Genomic DNA, 17,702 nt, shown 5'->3' on the forward strand with positions numbered 1-17,702 from the left:
CAAACACTATACTGCTATAATAATTTATGTAAATGGCGAGGTAAATATATTGCCAAATATTTAGACACTGATAATGACGATTTTATTAAATTATAAAACAGACTTTGAATGATTAGAAAATGATTGTATATAATCTCTGCAAGAGATGTGCAATTCTTGCAGCATTGCATGCAATTCTTGCACATTTCTTGGTAGAGTAATGCAAATCACGCGGATAAAGTGAGCAACCGAGCAAGTCATCGTTAGGTGAGTGCTTAAACCGTAGCGATATGAAAGGCGACATCCCTAAATGGACCAGTTGTGAGAAGGCAATATGTACCGTTCACGTGGCACGCGATTGCGCTCACAATACGTTCCCATATACGGTGGTATACATGTGTTCTGGCCAGTGGTTCTTCTCCTTCCGTTCCGCACTACCTTTTCCGGCTGTCGTGGATACTGCATTCCTTATCCGATATACCTCTGTTCACGTAGACGAGTCTTACCTGTCCAAGAAAGAGAAATGTACATTGGCGATAAGCCGTCAGCTTATCCTTTGCGCGTACTTATATCGCAGGAATAACAGATTGATAACAGTGGCGATACTTATGCAACAATTATTTCGAGCTGTATGGATCATCTAAATGATTTCGAATGAACATTACTAATTATTTCACAAGATATATTGTTAGATTATTGAATTAATGCGTTGACAGTGTTTAAGTGATAATCTATCAAATGTAATATAGTAATGGCTACGGAGCCGTCGCAGTTGTTTGCGAAGAACCTTCTTATAGAATTTAATTTGTTTAATAATAGTGTTTAATAATTTAATAGTAATTGAAATGCCACATGGTTTTTGTTATTTGCATGAGCAAGTATGCATTTATTCATCGTCAATAGATACGTAAATATATATATATGAAATTTACATAAAGCTCATATACATTGGAAATTGAGATTGCGAATTGGAGATTAGAATTCGACCAATCTTAATCTTAGTCCACTTTGTCTTGATAAGTCGAATTCCAATCTCCAATTCGCAATCTTCAATCTCCAATGCATAGTGTGATACGGTTTAACGTTTATTGCTGCTCAACAATATTCCAATCGTACATTAGTCAAACATAAGAGACCGGATAATTCTTTAGTTGATAATATTAACAAAATATAAATTTCTTTTTTATCTCTTTGTTATGCATAAAATATTCTACAAATTTCGAAGTCTGATAAATATTTTTCATCCCGCGTAAGTTATCAAATTACTCTTAATATTGCTCTCTATACAGGCTATAATAATAAAGATAGAAAGATAAATCGATGCACACGAGCGCGAGCTTAATGAAAAGGAATCATATCTCCTCGAGGCGCAATTACACGACCGCTTGGCATCGCTCTTTATTGCGCGATAAAACGGCAAAGACGGTCATCGAGTGAAGTATCTGCGGCAGCTGTCGGCGCGACGAAATAATCGTAATAGAATTGTCAAAATGTAGTCGCGCGTTATTTTATGAGTGTGAATCGATGTGAATCGCGCCGGATGGGGGAGGACTTCTTTAGCGAGAGGCGCAACGGATCCGTGGAGAATCGTTTCCCCGGAGAATTACCGGGGTATTATATCGAACTGGCAGGACGGCGAGATAGGGGTCTGGTGCAAATGGAGTAGTCCGGCGGAATATGCTAGTGTCACGAGGATGCTTACTAATACCTCGGATTATACAGATATCTCTACGGTATATCTTATTCGCGCGATCGCTACGGCTCCTCGCACGTACATACGTAGGCTGCGTCTTTGGGAAATTACCATATCGCGATAAAAGTCAGCGCGAGGGTTATCGGCATTATTTCTGGCGTAGGAAAAATGTGGGTTCACGTTACAGCAGCAAGAAAAATATGGTTCATGTTACACCAGTTACAAGCGCGAGACTAAGATTTATTCTTTTTGTATCGTCCTCTGCTTTGGATACCGGCGTGTGTAAAGAGTCAGAAACACTATTTAAAAGATTGCAAATTATATACACGATTCCTCAGAACTGTCGTTGTTCTTTCCATCTTGCGAACTTTTTACAGATACTTCATTAAAATTTTTTAAATAAAAATTTAATTAGACATAAAAAATAACATGTACATATATTAGATATTCCTTGTGGTTACTGTATATATAAATTTGTCCTTGGACAAATCTACAATCTATTCGTTATTTATCTAAAACATTAATATAAAATTGGGGTACGAAATATGATTTATATGATCAAAGAGATAGACTGTCTTTTCACGTTTTTTGCGGTAGAGAGTTTTAAGGTGGAAGAGGGTCCACTGAATGCACACGCTTTATTATGTAGACCGATTTGAGAGGTATCGCACCGCTTTCTCGATTCGATTGGATCGGCCGATTCGCTCGGACGACGAATGTATATCGTGCCGTGTAGTACGATGCTGGGGGCAGAGAGAGGTCGGATTGTAGACGGTGGATGGGGTTACAGGGTTGCCAGATCGCGTAATGAAATATGCGTGACGAGAGGTCCCACGAGCCCCGGACTCGCTCCACTGTTACTCAGTTCAGCTCAGCCCGGCGCGGTTCAGTTCTGTTCAGGAAGGGTGGCACGTTATATTATTCAATTATGTCATTCGAGTTATACGCACGGGCCCGCGAAGGTGCGACGGGGACGGAGAGCAAATAGATCGAACGAACGAGGAGAGAGATAGAAAGACACCGCGTCCCCTTTCCTTCCGCCTACGAGCTGGCAACGCCGTATCCGTGAGTAAGTGCGGCGGTGCCTCCTGCTTTAAGGGCGCAGCCATTATGAAATTGTAGTTACTCGATTAATTTCACCCCGGGCGCGAATTATCATAAGATAATAGGCTCTCCCCCGGTTCGTTCGCTCGCGCGCGGAGCCAAGTTAGCGGTTCAATGAAATGTTTTATTGCCAATTACGGTGCGCCATTGGCGTCCTCTGTTGAAAGCACTTTGCTAATTATTCCGCATGGATAGGCCTTCCTTTAACTTATGTAAAAGATTTTAATTGCAATTAAAAAGAGTGTCGCGACGAGTCTTGATAACGTGTAACACGTTGATTTAGAAGCGTCGCGAGTATCCGTTTTGTTTCGCTATTGCTATAATGTGCGTTTTGAAGAGAACATTACCTCGTTGTGATTTATATCAATGATGACAAACGTTGCGTGTGTCTCAGGCGTTGATATCATTCGGCCGCGTGAGAGAAATTTCATTAGAATCACGCGAATATTCCGCAACGAGGTGCGATCGGCCGAGAGAAGACGGGGTAGCCAAAGGCAAAGATAATAAATCAGCGCGCAAGATTTCCCGTGCCGATGACAAACACAATAAGTCCCAATTTCGGTCATTTATATACGCTACGCCCGGGATAATATGACGGAGGATCCTTTGTGCACACACAAGGGGGGACACCACGCCGGGAGTACGGCGGACGCACATGAGTGACGTCACTTACAAGGACATAAATCAAAGCGACGGACGAAAGTCCCGGATACGACGGCAATGATGTTCCCCGGGGAACCGGCTAGCTCAAGTCCTCTTTTTGACTCACTCAAGGCGAATACGCGCGCGCTTCCATCCGACGTGCGCCAATTTCAAGCGTGCGAGTTTAAATCGCACGGTGCTGACAAAGTTTCAGATTGTCGTTTATTTCGCGATAAGTTTCTCTCGTAGGCGCTCGCAAATTTGTGCAAGAGCGATGGCAGAGAAAACTTTATGTTACCGTTGTAGAAACTATTTCGTGCAATGGCTGTAGATTATTATTATATATCGCGAGAAATAAACTTTTTTATTAAGAATGGGATAAGTGAGGCTAACTAAATGTTTATAAATAAATAAAATAGATACGCAAGCTGTAGAGCGATCGTTCGTTCCGATTAGTTGGCACGGATCACAACTACATTCGTTTCCCCACTGCAATGACCACGCGTTACTACGTTTCCGCTGGAGACGGGGATATTATGATGCTGAGCCCTGCTGCCTGTTTCCGGATAACGTTAACTTCTGGATCATTGATTTTATCGATCAATAATTTATTTTCTGGTAGAATAGCTTGACGTCCCGGTCATTATTTATGTGATTTTTCAGTTAATCGCTTTTAAAAATAGTTTTTACATAGCAAAATGTATTTTAATATGTCTTCTAATTAAATCAATGTTATTTCATTCAAACTTTTATATAAAAAAATACTTTTCGCATTTTTTTTTAACCAAACGCGTGGATTATTTTGTACAATTCACTGTTGCAATTGTTTCGCCGTTTTTGTCGAGCTATGTGAGAAACTAGAACGAATTGTTAGAAGACGCGGTTATCATCACGACGATCGCCCGACGAGGTGGGGATTAGCCCTTAAGTGAATCGTCAAATCGTTTCTGCCGCCCTTGGATTCGGTGCATGAACACATGTATCGCATGCTGTGCAAACAGATCGCGGGTGCACACCCTCTCTTCTCTCAGCCGTAAGCTGCATCTCCTTCTTTTCCTGTGGGACCCCTTTTTATTTTCGGTCTCTTTCACTCTCCCGCGTGCTTTTTGTCGTCTCGACTCTCTTTCCGATTCATCGTTTCACCTTCGTCACTTGTCCGGGGGAAGGGGAATAGAACCGTCGCGCTCTGTTTATCCAGCTGCCGTATTTAAATGTCCTTTTAACGCGCCGTAAAATTATATGCAAAAATCCTCATAAAATATGTAAGTCCCCTCTAATGCACCGGGAAATTGTCGCGTTATATCGCCGCGTCTATAGGATTATTATATCGCTCGACGTTTTCATCTTTCACCATCGATCGCTGGTAGCGAAAAAGGGTGTACGCTTTGGGTCCCGCGTGAAATTTAACGCATCCTCTTTATGCAACTTAATCTCGAATGACTTTTTCATTCTTCGTCACACTTTTCTTTTTTTATTATAGATATTATTCGCTTTTTTTAGTATAACAAGCAAAAAAAAGAAAGTAAAAGAGAAAAAAAGTATAAATAAAAATATAATATTTTAATTTGATTATAATTCGTTCAATAACGTAAAGCCATGATTTTCTCACACACATCTTTCTTCTTGTAATTCTCTCCGCATACAATAACGCTCACAAATATTTGATAAACTTTATTTTAACGAATAATCACGTAAGCAGAAATTAAGATAAGCAATAAGAAAATCATAAGTATTCTTTATTCGAGCTAAGAAGGTGCATAATCGTCGTATATTTGCATGGTAGCTACTAAGCTGACAGAGGCTAGGATGCAAAGCAATTTGTTGGTAGCAGCTAACAGGTTGTCAGGTATCGATGGGGGGGCCTAATGTCAGCGGGGGTTCCGCTGCCTAGCGGTAGCTGGTAAGACCAGCGGCGCTTACTCGTCGGCTCCCTGCGACTCCATATGTCATCCCTCTTTTTACCTTTTCATTTTCGCTTGTTTCATTGCACCATTTGAATGAAAAACACATTGGTATCGGCTTTTACCTCTTCTTCCACTTTGCATAAAATACTCAAGTTTATTTTATCATAACTCCACAAGTTTATAAGTATCGTTGCGCTCTTCAAGGTTAAATAATACGTAACTTTTAATCGAATACATAATTAATAAATTGCAAAGGAGACACATTGCTATTCGTCTGATTTTATCATACGAGACGCGCAAATCTGATCGGTATAATATAAATGTTTATTATAATGTAAATATGTAAATATACCAAAGAGAATAATAATATACGGCGCATTCAAAAAATAATATATGCGGGCGAGAGGAATGATTGGATTGAACGAATCCATGTCGCCGATGACGTCCGGTTTTTTTTAATTCCATTGTAATTCCAATATAAGAACGATGCCGCATGATATATTTATCACCAAACACCGGATACAGATCAATATTCATAAGGCAGTTCAGTACGAGTCGCGTCACGCTCATTGACTATGGCGGCCCGGCATTATTATTTTAATCAGTTCGTATAATGTCTCTGCAAATTACATAGTGGATACATTTAATGACCGGAAGAACTAACGCGGTGTGTCAGCAACGGATGAGAAATCACTATGAAACTGAAAAGAGGTCTTCTCATACTTTTATACGCGTATTACATAGTTCACTGTGTAAATGTTTTTTTAATCTATCACGTTTCAGTGGATCTACCTGATTCACTCTCCACATTACTCTGCGATTATATGTGTCGTTACATTTTGTTCAAAAATTACTGACTGGACATTTCTATATAATATGTTGAGCACCTACGAAAGCAAGCGTAATTGTCACATTTAATACTTAAAGCCGGCGGGGACTTTTCCAAGTAATCGATGTAATATTGTCAATAAGACGCCGCTATTTTTCACCATTTAAGTTAAAGTAAGCCCGCGCGCATCCACGACGATTTACGCTTTTATCAACGTTCACACACAAGAGCAGCGTTTAATTATCGACATATCACTGTCTGACCTAAGGCGGCGTTGTTAGGAATACCAACACCAAGCCGGGCACCCCTCCCTCTTGTTATTGATTGTTTCCTTGTTTATTGTATATATTAGATTTAATCGAAGTTCCGGTAGATCAGGTCAGAGGGGAGGCTGGGATGTAGTGGTGTGCGTCGGCGAGGCTGCAATAACTGTCAAACGGTTCCTCGTTTTTAAATCCCTCTTGTAAAGTAAAATGAGACAAGCCCAGCGGCTTCTGTCTCTCTCTTCCGCCCCGCTCTCTCATCCTCCCCTTTTCCCTTTCTCTCCTTCTTTCTCTCTCTCTCCTTTTGTCTTTTTCCATTTCTCTCTTTGTCCCTCCGTTTTTCCGTCCTTCATTCTGCTGAGGTCGGTAAAGCCAATCCCGTGCTGAGGGTTGCACAGCGTAGAATCATGGTGTACGAGGGTAAGCGAGCGGGGAGCAGGGGGAATCATCCACCCCGATTCTCTCTCGGCGTTCTCTATCTCTGATAACTCACGTCAATACAACGCTACAACCTTCCAAGAGCTGGAGGTGCTCCTGAAGATTTACCGTTTGACAGTTTTATTGGCCGATGTCGATTGGATTTCGAAATCATGTCGTACCTCGCGATCTCTGCGAGGTACGGATTATTGCGCCGGAATTAATATCGAATCGATATTTGAAATTTTTTCCCCATATTTACGGTTATGCAAATAATGTGATAAGAAAAACAAAAAAAGAATATCAAATATTATAAGTTTGAGATATGATAGAATTAAGACGCCGCGAATATTTTACATGAAAAACATCTTAAAGTGCGATAAATATTTATTTTCAATAATATTAATACAAGTTTAAGATATAAATAGCTCAATTATGTATTTTGTATGTATAGGTTCTTAAAAATCTCTATATGTCACGATGTTGCGATACATCGTGTATCATATTGTATTCCACGTACTTCCATGAACATCTGCTAAAGTCGTCTAATAATTTTTGAATGTTTCCTCAATTAACAACATAATGCGAATGCAAAGAAAAGCATATATGTAGAGAAGAAAAAAAATATTGCTTTTTGTTCGCGCTTTTTCAAGATTATTTTTATCTCTTTAATGACCATCCGGCTTCAAATGATTATCGGCTTACCTCGATCTCGAAGAACAGTCGTTACTGCAATTATTCGATTCGCGGTTACGAATACATTGAATGCTAAATAACCGATGCGCACACATGGCATGGCTCGCAGATACAGTGCGACGGGGACGCACGTGTGCGAAACACATAGGCTCATTTTTATTTAATAATTTATATTATGCGCGTGCACATAAATCGATGGATCAGTAAAGAAAGCCATGATATATGAGCTAATTTGACGTATCGCGGAGCTACCGATCGTACCGTCCATGTACGGCCGAATGACCGACTGTAAATTACTGGCACGTCGGCGTAAAAACATCGAGAGCCCTGACTCCCTTGACGGACGTGAACGTTCATCGTCGTCGAAGCCTCATCGACGCTCGAATCCCCATTAGCTGCCGTCCAATATAAACGTTGAATCGACTTTTCATGCGGCACATACTTCGGCGGCGCTTCGTAAGTCGAGAGACATCTTGGCTTGTGCCTCTCCGCAATTTTATGTGTCGCTTCGATAAGTCACGGATACTTAAATGTTCCCCGCATAAAAATCTACTATATGTGAGTGAAAAACCGCTATATTGGGATTATAAGTAAAGAATGTAATATAATTTTTGATTATGAATCGGTAGATTCCATTATTATTTTCACGCACGCATGTTTCATTTTACTTTTGTTCACATTAATTAGCATTTGTTCGATAGAAAAGACGGAAATTGACATTGTACATCATCAAGAAAATGTATTGATTTATATATTTTCAAAGATCTACAATGAGCCACACATTCTACCATAATAGTGTTTTTGCTGCTCCACCGGGTAGACCACCGCGGAGATGAAATCGTCTTTCCTTGTTCAACCTAGCGTCTTTCGTGTGCTTCTACTCTCTCGACAGCAGCGATTTGTTTAGTCTTTTTCGTGCAATTCTAACGCGGGCTTTCAGTAGAATTCAGGCCACCGTAGAAAGAAATTGTGTGACGAGGAGGCTTTCGTCAAAAAGCCAAATCTGACGTCGTCTGAATGATAGGAATCGCAATAAAATCAATACGATAGCCAAATAAAAGATACTAAAACGAGAAATTTTACCAGAATAGCCGTGTAACTGCAAGAAATTTATCATATTAACTTTTATTGGAACATCAATCTTTACATATAAAAATTTAGTCACGGTTTTTGTTATTTAAGTTATTTAAATTACTATTTAAGCTGTTATTTCAATATTGAATTCTATTGCAAACTTGCTACTCTAACAAATTATGTAAAATATTGCTATATACTTAAAAATAGATGTTTTATATAAAAGAGTTAAGAATTTTGTCTATATATCTTAGAAATCTGAAAGTTAATTAGATGACGCAGCAGCTGGATAATTATACTAATTTTCTATTCAATTAAGTAAATAAAAGATCGCGAATTCTTCATGTTGAATATTAAAATACGTGATATATAGATTTTCAGTCAAAAATAATATACAAAAAACTTGTATTCTTGTCATTTCATGCCGACTGATTCATACTTAAACTACGTATATTTTAGCAGTAAAATTTATGCCGCATTCTACAATATGGTGGCGTAATAAAAACTGTGGAACCCCGTAGATTACGTCTTTCAACAATGAACGTTTGTATAGGCTTCCAGCTGTTCGAATGTCCGAGCAGGAAAACAATGTGATTTCCACTTTGCCGGCTTAAACGCGCGCTCGAACGAGAACAGCACGACGACGCGAGCTGGAAGAACCACCCACGGAGCGACGGTGGAACGGGTGAAGATTTCTGTTGATCATCTCGATCGCGCCGGCTCGCCTTTATGTGCATATTATGTATTTATTATGGCTGCCTACCAGGAATCGCGCGACAAAACCATAGGAGCCTGGAGAATTTTTCCTTTTGCTCCTCCGCGGGACTCTTTGGAGACCGTTCCACATAACGTCCGAGAATCCTGCGGTCTCGGGCAGGGGGCTCATTAATTGACACCGTGATACTTGCCCCACCGGTCTTGGTGGTCCACTTGCCTTTAACGATACGCGCCAATTCCATCGATCGTTGTCGTCGATGATCGCGATTGGTTCATCTATCAAAAGAAAAAAAAAAGTTCCACGATTTATCAGTCTGATAAAATGGCTACAATTTCGCAGCTCAATTATACATTACGTTAAATTTTGTGCTTGGTAATAAGCATTTTGTGGTGACAAGATTATAACAAGTTGAATAATAATTAACGATGATAAAACGTTTTATGCGTTTTAGGATACAAAAATAAAAGTGTTGAAAACAAAACACATAGACATACAAATTTTTATACTTTATTTTGAAAGATTTGAAATCATTCTGATGTCTTAAATTTTTATTTTACTTCATACTTTTAGATTTTTTCTTCATTATTTTATTTTAATGCTGCTCCATTATTGGTTTAATTGTAACACAAAAGTAAATATTGAATTTTTTATGAATAATTATTATTTTCTAAAAGCTTCGAATCAGATTTATATGATTTTTTTGTTGAAAACCAAGTGTGTTATAATATATTCTTAAAATTTCACAGATTCTTCGCAGAACATTCTGCATATTAACATACGATTCACGTACTTGCTGTATCTCCAGTTTTGTGAACACAAGTAACCAGTTGGCACATTTAAGAATCGATTTTTTGAATTTTTATTGTCACGTACGGGCCTTTCTCCGCAAAATTCGACTCGACTGCGTATCACGTACAACCTATAGCTCGCATCATGCGCTTTCTGAGACTACTGTTCATTTATAGGGCAATCTGTAAGCTACGGGCGGATACGTTGACGGATGCTTCGTGACACCGTAGAACTGGGCCGGCGCTCATAACGCATTTACATTCCTTTCAATGTCGCGCCACGTTCAGCGGAGGCCACTTCTCGAATTGATATTCCTAACTTGAGTTCTTCGATTTATTGACCGTTTCCCTATAACGACCATCTATAATAATCTCATATATAAAATTTTAGACCAGATGCCATATGTAATTAAATATTTCGATTGACGATACGCGCAATCATGAAAAATATCTAAATATTATTAAAATTTTTAGAAACATATTCAAAACTTGTAAATAACATAATTGTAGGTAGCTCTTATTTTAAATGATAAAAATTTACGTCAATACCATCTTTCAAATACTCATTTATAGATTATAACAATTTATTATAAGAAAAAAATTTGTAATTATAAATTTTTTAAATACTAACGTGTCCAATTGTCATCAGCAAATATTGTCATTGTCAGCAAAATTTCAATATTTTAACTTGCACAGTCGTAACTATATCTCGCACAAGTAATGTAGTATACTATTTTAAAAAAAGCTATTTTTTTTTATTTCAAAGAAAAGTGTTTAATATTATGTAATGCACGCGTTACGAAGGAACGCGGACATCGAAGTACAGTAAATTTTCGTTGACAGTCTCGGAAAGAAAGTTTCCATAATTTTGTCGAGAAATAAAAAAGGTTGACTGATGACTGACGACGCGGATGACAAGTGAAACGCGTAAGTATTCAAAGATCGATCGAGACTCGACCTGGTTCCAGGAAGAGTGAAGCATGTACCAGCGGAATTGTCATTCTGCACGTATTCATAGTAATAATAAATTATAATTCTTTTTTTAAATAGGTGGACGGCATGTGGATACACCTAACGGAGCATCTTCCACGGAGTATCACGTGTGGGTAAGTGCCGGCCTCATATTTACGATTATAATGTCCGCATAGCATTATTTCGATCTGGGAAACGCGAACATGACGGAATGCCGACGAGCTATCATGCCGTCGCATAATAATACTTACATGCTCGTGATATTTCTACGATCTGATCGTGTAGATTGCTATTCGGATCAGATATGAATATGATTATAAAGCTTTCGCAGTGCGAACGGCAGAACGCACCGAGAAATTTTCGCGATGAAGATATAAAATAACATTAGACGCTGGCTCGCTTCTCTTTGGAATTCTTGTCTCTTAACACCGAATGCCGGAGATAAAATCGGCTCTTTACGGTGATTACGTTTCAAATATTTGTGCTCATACGTTAGTGTGATAAGTGTTCTCTGCAGAATTAAGGAAGGAACTTAGATTTTATAGCGGGATGAACGTTAAGTGCTGACAATATAATGTTTCATAAATCATTGGTTTCATGAAATATTAAATTAAAATAATTATTTATTGTGATTATAATATGATTCATTTTGCTTCGAAGAACAAAACTAAGCCTCTTTAGCAGTCGTAAGGTATCGTTATAAGTAGCCTTGTTCGCTGTCTAATTGTTATTTCTGAAGAAACGTACGATGCATTAGAACATGATCACGTACGTGATACGTCACTTTAGTGCGTGGTGTTCCGCATCGTGCGTGGGAACTGTCCAGGTCACACGTCTACGCACTGTGTGCGGAATTATTAAGTAACCTGAGGAAACATTAGTTTGCTTCGAACGATAGCACCCATGCAAGATTGCATGATTTATGATTTTCAATGTGAATTATCGTATGCAATATAATTTGCAAATTAGAAAGTTACGAAAAGAGAAAACTACATAAATTTGAAGAAAAAAATAGTCGAGTACTCGAAAAATATAACAGAAAAACTCAGTTGGGCGTGAAATATGTTTTAAAAAGTTGCAATAATTCATAGTTGAAAAAAAACATTAGAAAGTCGTGTTTTTTGTAGGAAAAATTTTCCAACTTTCTTCATGTTGCATAACTTCATGATTAAGTTATTACGTGGCTTCGAGGTAATGCTGGAATGCGTAAAATCTTGTTGGCTTATTCGCAAACGCTTCTTAAACAAGCTCATTTCTCCATCACTCTATAATTTTCTCTACACAATTTGTTGTCTTAGGCCGTATTGATAATAGATTTAGATATAAATGTTAAGAATTTTAACAATCTTGTTGATAATTTCGTTCTTTAGATTATCATTTTTATTTAATCCTTTTGCTACAGCGAAGGCAGCGCGCGTAGGGATTATTTTCCGTATTGTGGTTTAATGATACATTTGTTATAAGGATAATCTTCTTAACAATTCAAATTAGATAGTGTATGTTTATGTAAATAAATGTTTTAAGCAGTTTCGATTGCGCCGCTTCAAATTATGATCGTCGCCCTACAATCATGCAGATCTCCCAATCGTTAAGAGTAAGTTTATTCTCGAGTCCTGAGGGATCGTTTCCTGCATCACCGTCAACTCGGACGAAGAGGGCGGTGCGCGGGAGTTTTACACATAAATCTGGTCTACGTACGGGAGCGACTCCTCATGGGAGTTAGACCAGGATAGGATGGGAAAGGACTCGTGGAACTCTTCTCTTTAAAAGACCGTTGAGAATGTGAGAACCGAATGTCGTTCTTTTTAGTTTGCAAGAAAGCTTTGCCTTCTCCTTTTTTGCGCTTCGCCTCTTCTTTGAATTGAAATGATAGAGAATAAATCGCATGGACGTTGGTTAAGTTATCATATCAGTATTATATGATTTTGATAAATACATTTGGGATTGATTGACTAATTCATGTGATGCATCGAAATATAATTTAATTAATCAGTAAATTTAATTCAAATCAAAATTAACGTAATTAATTTATATTTTAATTTAATATACTTTTATATTAAAATATGATCAATATCGATCTGTATTTCATATCGATATGGGATCTGACTATTTAAGCGTTTATTATCAAAGCAAATAAAAGTTAATTTTATATATTTCTTTATGAATATACATAATTTGAAATAATAGCGAATGAGAAAAGAAAAATTTATATTGCATTTTCATAAAAAAATTAAGTCAATTCTACAGATAAATTTTTGGTTTTTTATATTATATTAGTATTTTTAATAATAGATTTAAATTAGAAATGAAAAGCTTTTGTTTGAATCACGAAATGCTAAGCTCACAAACTTTAGGATGGATAATTCTTAAACAGTGAAAACAGCCCTTTTATCGCGTCCCGCCGATCATAGATCGCATCTGATTGACGATTTAGGGAAAAACTTCTGCATTTCCCAGACGCCTTTTTTTGCACGAAACACGTAAAACCGTCAAAGAAGTCCTTGAACTCTCCGAGAGATGGCAGAGCATAGACATTGCTCGCAGCTTCGCAAAAGCCTACAAGTCTACTGTATTTTGCAACTATATTTTTTTCAATTCAACAATCCGCTTTAATCATGTAATTACTGACGAATACAGGATGCATCGCCCGATGCAATGATTACGCGTAATCTTGTAAATTCCTGTATAATCAGCTTGTCGTATATATCATGATGCAGTTCGAAATTTAAATCGTTTTGCAATACAATTAAATGTGATTAATCTATTGATTCATCTATTGTCCTTTTCACGTCAAGTTTATTTATTATTTTTTATAGTTTACGATGAATTTTTAATCAGTGTTTTTTATAGATAGCATTATTCTTGTGTGTAGAAAAGTATCATTTATTGTGCAATAGTGTAATTATCACTTGTGTTGTACTTCCTTGATATTATCCGCCGGAAGAACAGTGCTCTTTTACGATTACATGAAATAAAGCAGTGAACAAGAGTAGTGCTAATTTATGCACACACGATAAATGGCGTAGAAACGAAACTAACGTAGTGTTTGAAAATACGTGCTTCACTTGTTTTATCTATGTAAGAAGTTCCTTGTATCTTTATTTCTCTTTCTCTCTTGCTTCACGTACGTGCATTGACTCACACATTTTTTGCGCCTTTCTATTTATTTTCTTCGTCACTCGTGTGCCAGAATTAACCGGATTAATTGTAGCATTGAGAATAGCGATAGTAACGCAATGTAGAGTTACAAAGCTCATTTTGACGAATTAATTATTAGTTTTAATTGAAATGCCTAAGACGCGTTAACTAGACGCGCTAAAAGCACATTATGGCACAAAGGAATTTCATCGTGACTTGTATGAGACTAGTTCGTAATCGCATGGCGACGATAAATGTGTCTTCTATGGTACACGAATGCAGAAATATTCCCGAGCTATGTCGCGTAGTAGAGGAGGGAGGGAGTACGCCCTTATAAAGGCTCGTAGTGGTTACACAGATGATGCGCTCTAATAATTATAGCTTTGTTGCACGAGCGACTATCCGACGATGCAAGTTGAACGGCGGGACGAGACAGCCTAACGATTATCGATAATCACGCTGACATGCGGCTCGCGAAATGGGGAAACACGTCGAAATAATAGCGTATCTATAGTTTTCCCAGACGCGCGCACGGCACGGATGAGAAAGAAAAAGAGAGAAAAATGAGATGTTTCTCTTCTGCGAGCGAAGGCTGTGAATGACCAGATAAAAATAATACAGATCCGCAAACGCTGTGCCAGAAGGAAATAGATGGAACGTAAGAAGGTATTTGGCACGATCAGCGTGCATAAGAGTTGGCAGGCTATAGAATGAAATACGCGAATGAGAAAGTAGAAATTCGATCGGTCCACCATGCTCTTCTCATACTTTCTTACACTGCATTCGATGACATATAATATGATTCTCTTATCAGCGCGCAATTGACAGATTTACGGTTTTCTTTTTAAAGATGTCTCCAACACATTATTCTTTCTAGCGAAATACCATTACATCTAATATTAAAAGAAGAGAGATATAGGAGCTAATTAAATACATTTCTGAAATATATATTTTGTTTCTGATGCATTTTATAAAAGGACGATTGAAAGCTTTATGATCAAATTAGATATTTTAGTATAAACTGATAAGTATATTAATTGAAAGAAAAAAGTTAGGTGAGATTAAATTGAGAAACGAGGGAAAGATATTTTTGTGGACACAAATGATTGATTGACAATTCCTACCAACTTCGGTAAAGTATTTATGAACAAACGTAATTTATGAAATGTGGAATGTTTTTGATCAATGCGTGAACTTATTAATTTATCCGATTAATGATGAAATGTGGTGAGCGTACAATTTAAAAAATAAAATTATGTGTATAGCCCTTTTATAATTTTTAGCGTTATATAAAATATTATTAAAAATATAGATATTTCTCCAAAGGTTTGGTTGAAAAAGGAATGTATAGAAAAGAAGGATAATGCTTGTCGGGCGAGGGTCGACGGTCAGAGCGACGGCTAAAAAAACTACTGGTATGCACGCATGTAAAACGCACAACTCCGTCTCGCAAATTCTGTCCATGTTTGGTTTGGCGCGAAAGCCGCGAAAAACGGGGTAGGCGCGACGATTCGCGGCACATATCGCGGGCTCCGATTGGCTAATTGGGAAACCCAATAGTTCTAAATTAATCGGTATCATTAATAGCACGCGCAGTAACAGAACCGAAAAGAGAGAGGGTGCCAGCTAGAAAGAGTAAGGGATCGAAGCCCGAGAGAAGAAACATTTAAAAAGTCGACCCGGCATACCGACAGTCGCGCGCTGCGGCTCTCACTCTCTTTCGCCCTGTCTTTTTCTCTGTCTTTCTCTCTCTTTCCCGCTCGTCCTCTCACGTTTTCTCTTTCTTTCTCTTTCTCTTCGTCCGCCAGCTAAATTTATCCTAAACGATGGATGAACAATGGTTACATAAATAGAACAATATGCGTAGCAGCATGCGAGGAGAGAGAGACAGAGTGGAACTCGTTCAAAAGTCACAATCGCGTCCCTCGCTCCACTCCACCTTATTTCACGATGCTCCGAAAGCACCGTCTCACTTTCTTGTCTTTCGACGCCTCTTCTCGTCGCCGTTGCGCGTCGAAAAGGGGAACCCTAAGACCGCAGCTTTGCTGCTTTCGGAAGAGAGACGCGTGTTCCGATAGAGATTGCAATTCTATGTTTATCTGTTCCGTCCAGATTTTACCCACGTTTTAGTGTACAGGACATTCATTTTTTACATCTTTTCTTCGACTGCACATAATTGGTGTCACGATGATCAGGTTTAACCGATATCATCCATAATGCAGACGCGGTGTTGTAGATCGATGCGATTAAAGAGTTTCGCAGATTAGTGTAGATTAGCGAAAATAAATCTTTAAAACGGAATTTCAGTGGAAACTAGAAGAGCGAGACATGCAGCGAGTGTGCACGATGGTCATTTCCTATGCTTTAATCGATTAAGAAACGAAGTTGGGCAGCACTTATAATAATGATAAAGTGCCAATCGAGAAGAGGAAGATCCAATTTATTGCGCGCTTGCATTTTAAGTTTTAACGTAACACTCATTTCCATTAAGTGTAATGAAGTACAGAGCTCAAAGCGCCCATTAAATCCATTTTGGTGTTTGACGTTTTGCTCTGCCCTTGAACACGGTTTGTTTTAGCTGAGATCTACGCTCGCTTGTGTGGGATAAATAGTTTCGGTTTAAAGTGCTGAATACTAAGAAATTTCTTAAAAGATTCCGGACAAAAAATGAAAGCAATATCAACAAAAAAAAAAAAAAAAAAAAAAAAAAAATGGGAAGAAAACACATAATATTAATGCAACAAGAAGAATATTTCAGACATTAATTTATAAAAATTAAATGACTAAATTAAATGGATTTTCTCTCTTATATCAATTATGTTATCAATTACAATTAATAATGACTAAGTCAATTATGTATCACATTTGGGATCCACGGTCTCCTTCCTTATTACAGTGTAAAATATTAAAATATAATCAAATTTATTATCTATTTTTTATTAAAATTTCAATTTGAGTTTATAGCTTCTGTGTCACCAGAGCGTTCTTCTCGTACATTTTAATACCAGGGTAGGAAATATCCCGCGTCTTAAACTGTGAGACTAAAAATATGTGTCCCAGGTTAGGAGTTAAGATAAATCAGCGCGCGGAAGGGAATCGCAAGATCAATATCTAGTTTCGCTTATTGTCACGATTCCGACGGCGACAGGGAGTCCTTTCTAGCGGCAGAGAGGAAAAAAAATTGCACTGTCTGTCTCTCGATGCGTGTATGTATATCGAGAGACAGACGGGCGGACAGGCAGGCAGCGAGAGATGGCGCGCCGATGATCACATAAATCCGCGGCACGACGATAGACCCCGTGTGGGACGCGAGAGAAAGATAAAAGATGTATAAATACGTACCAGGGCGTGTTGTGATATTAATACAATCACGGATCATTCCCGAGTTAGCCGGCAGCCGTGCGCAGACACTAGATTGTCTGAATCGGGGTGAACGACTTTATATAGCATAGCCGAGAGATAGAGACGGAGGGAAAGAGCGTCGT

General features: G+C 38.2%; 2 long non-coding RNA genes across 2 annotated transcripts in view; one reads left to right on the forward strand and one right to left on the reverse strand.

Annotated features, from left to right (window-relative positions):
• Positions 1 to 13,353, forward strand: part of LOC136997739 (uncharacterized) — a 66,306-nt gene extending 52,953 nt beyond the window's left edge. The window contains exon 8 of the long non-coding RNA XR_010888358.1: positions 11,158 to 13,353. This is a non-coding gene — a long non-coding RNA (uncharacterized lncRNA). The remainder of the gene's footprint in view (positions 1 to 11,157) is intronic.
• The window catches only part of LOC105678867 (uncharacterized), a 55,076-nt gene continuing 42,408 nt past the window's right edge, over positions 5,035 to 17,702 (reverse strand). The window contains exon 3 of the long non-coding RNA XR_010888359.1: positions 5,035 to 9,594. This is a non-coding gene — a long non-coding RNA (uncharacterized lncRNA). The remainder of the gene's footprint in view (positions 9,595 to 17,702) is intronic.

Source organism: Linepithema humile, chromosome 2 (genome assembly GCF_040581485.1).
Source record: "Linepithema humile isolate Giens D197 chromosome 2, Lhum_UNIL_v1.0, whole genome shotgun sequence".
Taxonomy (NCBI): domain Eukaryota; kingdom Metazoa; phylum Arthropoda; class Insecta; order Hymenoptera; family Formicidae; genus Linepithema; species Linepithema humile.